The sequence below is a fragment of the Tachypleus tridentatus genome, chromosome 10 (genome assembly GCF_004210375.1).
Source record: "Tachypleus tridentatus isolate NWPU-2018 chromosome 10, ASM421037v1, whole genome shotgun sequence".
In the NCBI taxonomy this organism is placed as follows: Eukaryota; Metazoa; Arthropoda; class Merostomata; order Xiphosura; family Limulidae; genus Tachypleus; species Tachypleus tridentatus.
Genome location: NC_134834.1, coordinates 70,211,782 through 70,217,800, shown reverse-complemented (window position 1 = coordinate 70,217,800; position 6,019 = coordinate 70,211,782).

The window sequence follows — 6,019 nt, the reverse complement described above, 5'->3', positions numbered from 1 at the left end:
AGTAGCTTTGTGCGAAATTCCAAAACAAACAAACAAAAGATTACAAGAAACCTACTTGAAATAAAATTTATCTCAGAATGGCTAGTAGTGGGCATTAACACTTCTACTGATAAGGAGAGAATAACGTTTCGACCTTCCTAGACCATCCGTTCTGAGATATATGATGACCGTTTTGATCCAGGCACTGCTGATAACTCGGAGAGATGGAATTGCAAACTTCACGAATCATTTCGTTTGGTATTTGGGTGCATTTATTTGAACTGCTGCTCTAAGCTCATTGATTGTTTCAAGTTTTGTACTATAAACCTTATCTTTGACATATCCCCATAAAAAAGTCCAGAGCAAATTTTCATCAAGATAGGCTCTCACCTTACGATGGTAGTGGAAGGTGCTCCATCTTGCTGGTAATAAAACTCCTCATCTCCAAATTGCTCTCGAATGCGTGGCACAACAGGTTCTTGCAGCAAGTTCAGATAAACGAGACCAGTAACTGTGTTTTGAAAAAGAATGGTGCAATTATGCCCAACGCTGATAATCTACACCACACTGTAACCCCTGGTGAGTTTACGTGGTATTCAGTTGTAACATGCGGGTTCTGAGGTGCCCAGTAGGCGCAATTGTGGCGATTAACTTAGCCATTTAACTTAAATGTGGTCTCATCTCTCCAGACAATCTTGTCTGGAAACTGTGCATCCTCTGCAGATTTTGCCAGGCATCACTCACAAAATTCAACTCTCCGGTCAGGATAATTTTCATTGAGCGCGTGGACTAATGCTGGAATAAAACTTTTCCATTGAACGCGCTTCGACATGTGATGGACGCTCGATTTTGGGATTCCTGTCTCACGAGCTGTTTGCCGAACAGATTTTCTTGGAGATCGGTGGAGACTTTCCAACAGCTCTGCTTTTCGTGTGAGACTGGTGAATGACTGCAGTCTTCTGCAATGCCTTTTATGGACGTCTCGAACAGTTTCATTTGTTTCAAACTTATCTCTGATGCGACTAATGGCGAGTCACGTTGGTGGATCTGTTTGAAACTCCCTTCTAAACCATCTTTGCACTTCAGCTACGTTCTCCACTTCCAGTAACACTTTAAAATAAAATTCCTTTTCTCCAAGCTTAGTCTTGCTTCTGTCATTACTTCACATCAGTTGCACTTGTAAAAAAAGAAAGTTTGAGTGAGTTATAATCATTCAAAGTGTGTATACATTTTTGTGGACACCCTTTATATTCATACTTAACAACTATCTTCTACTGACAATGTTGGATTTAGATGGGGTTCGGACCATGTAAATCCTTTTTTTTTCGTTTAAAAATATATGGAAATGTAATCAGTGGGAGAGTCAAAGACTATCTCGCAATAAGTCCCTGTGAGGCACTGACTTTATTAATATATGTGTAAAGTATGATGCTGTACTGACTCTCACATTTTCAGGAATAATGCCACAGGCAGTCGTAAATTTATAGGTCAAGTTTCTGAAGAAATACCCCAGGTATACAGGGTTATAATGATAATGATAAGAGGATTAACAGTAGTAAATTAGGTGTTAATCCTCTCTCCCCTCCCTACCGTCGGGAAGGGAAAATAGAAGTAGTGGGTCGCTTATAATGACCTTAATCCAACTAGCAAAAACAAAATTGCGTGTACTGGCTACTCCACCTTTCTGAGAATAATCCACGTGGATTTGGACACATGGGAGAACATATGGGCTCTACAACAGCCTCTACTTGGTAAGTGGGATCAATCCAGTTATCCTAGAGAAGCGCACAACTTTTGTAACCAATCCTAGCTAGTAATAATATTCCATACAACCTGCTTTTTACTGGTGTAATCACTCCAATCTGGCGTCAAGTTAGAGTCCCCTTCTGCCCGAGTATCATGTACGCACAAAACTGTTTAATGCTGACCCGTTGAAAAAAAAGTATTAATGTAACCCGGATTCAGAGTTTTGATGATGCGTCATGCATGTCCTTTGAAAGCGTTAGAATGCAGTCCAAGATAAAACAGCATTCTCTTCGTGTCTTATTTGTTTCGCGTAACAATCGTATGCTCAACCGATCTATAGCCAGTGCATGTAAATTACCTGCCATAAACTGACGCCTTAAATCAGTAATGTCGAGAAACCCACTTAAATCGTTTGGGTTGAGAAAATATTTTACATAGAAGGTCGAAACGTTGTTCGCTCTTCTATGTAAAATATTTTTCAACCCAAACGAGCCGTTTTTGCATATAAATGACGCCTTAAATGTTGTGTTCGTTTTATTTATGTTTCACGTCTGCGTCAACACTTTCTTGAATGTTGTCTAGAACATACAGCTCAGATGCGAAAATAAATAAGTTGGTAGGGGTTGGTAGCGCGGCATATGTGTTATGAAACATTTTATGAAATATTTGAATATACTTGTAAGTGTCTGGAATAAATCTTAGACCCATCTGCAAATCGAGAAACTTACAGTGTTGATTCTTAACCACGACTTTAGAACAAGAAACCAGAGTAAAAGCATAGGGACTTCTCATGTGCCTCACCTTATTCCAAAATATTATTGCATTTCTTGTTGCCAAAAATGCTTTGGGGAGTGTCATGTCATTTGCAGCTCAACTTCAAGTTGCTAGTCAAAATATATGAGCGAATAATTACGGTAGGGAATAATATTAATGAGGAAGTTAGTTGTAATTTGATGATACAACGCGACTAGCAACACTGGTTGGCACAAATATTTCGGCGCTCAAGGCAATCTATCATCTTTCTGATACACCAAGCATTTCTGTCAAGGAATATTTTTTTAGATATTTTGTTCTCACTTTCTGTTACCAGTTATCTAAAGAGATGAAACATCGATTTTACATAGAAGAAAGTTGATGTGGTGTAGAATTTCTTTCTCTAGTTGTTGTTTTGAATTAGGCACAAAGCAACACAATGGGCTATCTGTGCTCTGCCCACCACGGGTATCTAAACCCGGATTTTAGCGTTATAAGTCCACAGACACACAGCTGACCCACTGGGGGGCTTTCTCTAGTTCCAGAAATAATTGTAGATACCGAGGACAGTATTTTGCCTGAAGTAAAGAAATGGAGCAGATATTACAAAAAGAAGGACATCAAATATAATTTGTTTGGTTAATATGATAAACTGTCTTCAACATGTAAATGATGGTGTTGTCTCAAATGTCAGAACATGAAACCAACTTAAGAGTACTCTTCCTGTTGACATCTGTGAAGCTGAACTATGCCTACGTAAAGTCGAAACGTTCTTAAAAAGCATCATGGGTGAAGATTGACTTTCTGTACTTATCCTGTTAAGCATAAATAATGTGATGAAAACTGATTTAGAAGTAGTATGCTAAATATTTATTAATAACCACAAAAGCAGGTTATTGTCTGGGTGTTTTTATATGTGTATAATGGATTATGTAAATAAGATTCATGATTACATTGTGTTAACATCTGTGAAAGATCTTCCAAAATATTAATTTTTTATTTTATCATGAGTGAAATGACATTGTGTTTTATTTTATGTGATTTTGTACATATATGTGTTAGTGTACAAATTATTTTTTGTTTAATAAATCATTTAGTTGAAATAAATGTAAAATGTTTTGATATATTTGTTTTATTAATAATACAAATATTACTACTTTTGTGACAAAGCTAAATAAATGTAGTGACAGGCAATTTTACTGTATCATAATAGCAATTATAAATTAACAAATTTTGAATCCCTCATTTATGAAAATCCTGGATCCACCCCTGTACTGGTTCCTTTCAATGTTCTAGTTTTTAATTTATAATTTTAATCACAAAATAGTGTAATGTATGTTATCAGTTACATTCTACTCACAATCTGAGTACGAGTCCCATCACCAAGTATACTCATCCTTTTCACCCATGGGGGCTTTATAATGTTACGGTTAACCCCTCTCCTCACTATTCGTTGGAAAAAGAGTATGGCTCAAAAGTTGGCAGTGGGTTGTGTTGACTAGCTCCCTCTAGAATAACACTTCAAAATTGGGGACGGCTAGTGCAACTTGCGTTTGAATAGCTTTGTGCGTAATTCCACAAAAAATATCTGTTTATTTTGAATTTCGCGCAAAGTTACACGAAGGCTATCTACGCTAAACGTCCTTAATTTATTATCGAAAGACTAAAAGGAATGCAGCTAGTCATCATTACCCACCGCCAAAGTTTGGGTTACTCTTTTACTAACGAATAATAGAATTGACCAAACATTATAAAAGCCACCCACGGCTAAAAGAGCGAGCATGTTTCGTGTGACGGGGATTCGAAACCGTGAACTTCAGATTACGAGTCGAGCGCCGTAACCACCTGGCCATGCTGGGTTTCCACAAACAAAAACGCACCATGACATTTATTACGCAATACTAATGAACTAGTCGTTACATTTTAATTATCATAATAATACCTGTTATGTTCGTGTGTGTGTGTTTTCTTAGAGCAAAGCCACATTGTGCTATCTGCTGAGTACTCCAAGGGGAATCAAACCCCTGATTTTAGCGTTGTAAATCTGGTCTTACCGCTGTCCAATGGCGAATGCCGCGTTCGTAGTTACTTAAATTACATTAGGATGTTTCGGTTTTAAATTTCTTTCTTTTTCTTGTGTGCATTTCAAATAATATTGTCAAATATTCAAATAAAGCCGAATTAACCTTATAACAGTAGTATAGGTCTCCAAATTAACAAGAGATTCAATCAGCATATTTACTACGGAGCAATGCTACATCTCTAAACAACTTATTTGTGAAATACACGAATTAAAAAGACTGGACACAAAGTAAAATACGAAATGAACAAACCTTATTGTATTTATACTTAACACAAATACAATGTATGTACACTTGCTTTTTTGAGATGATAAACTTTTACTTTTACTGTATTTTTCGAGATCATGTTTCAACCTATTAAATCCAACATTCACTACTTTACAAAAAATATTGCATTCACCCAGAGTAACTAGCACTACACGTTTAAATATTTGTCTTTGAAACTTTGGTAAGGCTGTAACCTCGAACATCAAATGTTCTACCATTAAAATTCACTGCTTATACAATGTGAAAGTGTTTTTTTTTAATTTCGCACAAAGCTACTCGAGGGCTATCTGTGCTAGCCGTCCCTAATTTAGCAGTGTAAGACTAGAGGGAAGGCACCTAGTCATCACCACCCACCGCCAACTCTTGGGCTACTCTTTTACCAACGAATAGTGGGATTGACTGTCACATTATAACGCTCCCACGGCTGAAAGGGCGAGCATGTTTGGCGCGACTGGGATGCGAACCTGCGACCCTCAGATTATGAATCGCACGCCTTAACATGCTTGGCCATGCCGGGTCTATGTGAAATATTACAGTGATATTTCTACAGGCATCTCCTAGAGAGTGATAAAGGAACAGAGGTAGCAAAAATAAGATATGTTTAATAGCTTTCTTTAACAAGAACTACAAGTCATGTAAAATCTGCATGTATGACGTATTTGTATACCACATTATTTTACTGTTACCTCTTTCTGTCATATGTCTTCTCTGGGTTGAATAATTATTTTAGAGAGACTGGTATTGCTAAGTTTCACATGGTTATATGTTTCAGATTTCTAATTTTTATTGGTAGAAGTCCCTCTATTTTGAAAGCATGATTGTTTCTGCTTTGTATTTCAGACAACTCTGATGAAAATTATTTTTATTTACAGTAATCAGTTTGATTATTTAGATTAAATTGTTTGGTGGATTTTGTTTAATAATTAACTCAGATTTAAGTTCACTGACTTATATTCAAGTTTGTTTTTGTTTCTGTAAAGTGTCAAAATATTTTAAAAATTAATTCAATTTTATTTAAATTTATAATGTTTAAAAATTAATCTTGTATACTGAAATCATTAAGGATGAAAAATGTTTTTTGTAAGAATAACTAACTGTAAAAACCTATTTTAATGTGCTTTTGGACTTAAGTTTTAACTTTTGTTAACCCTGGTGAAAAGTGCATATTTATTTATAAAATAGAAAAATGAAAA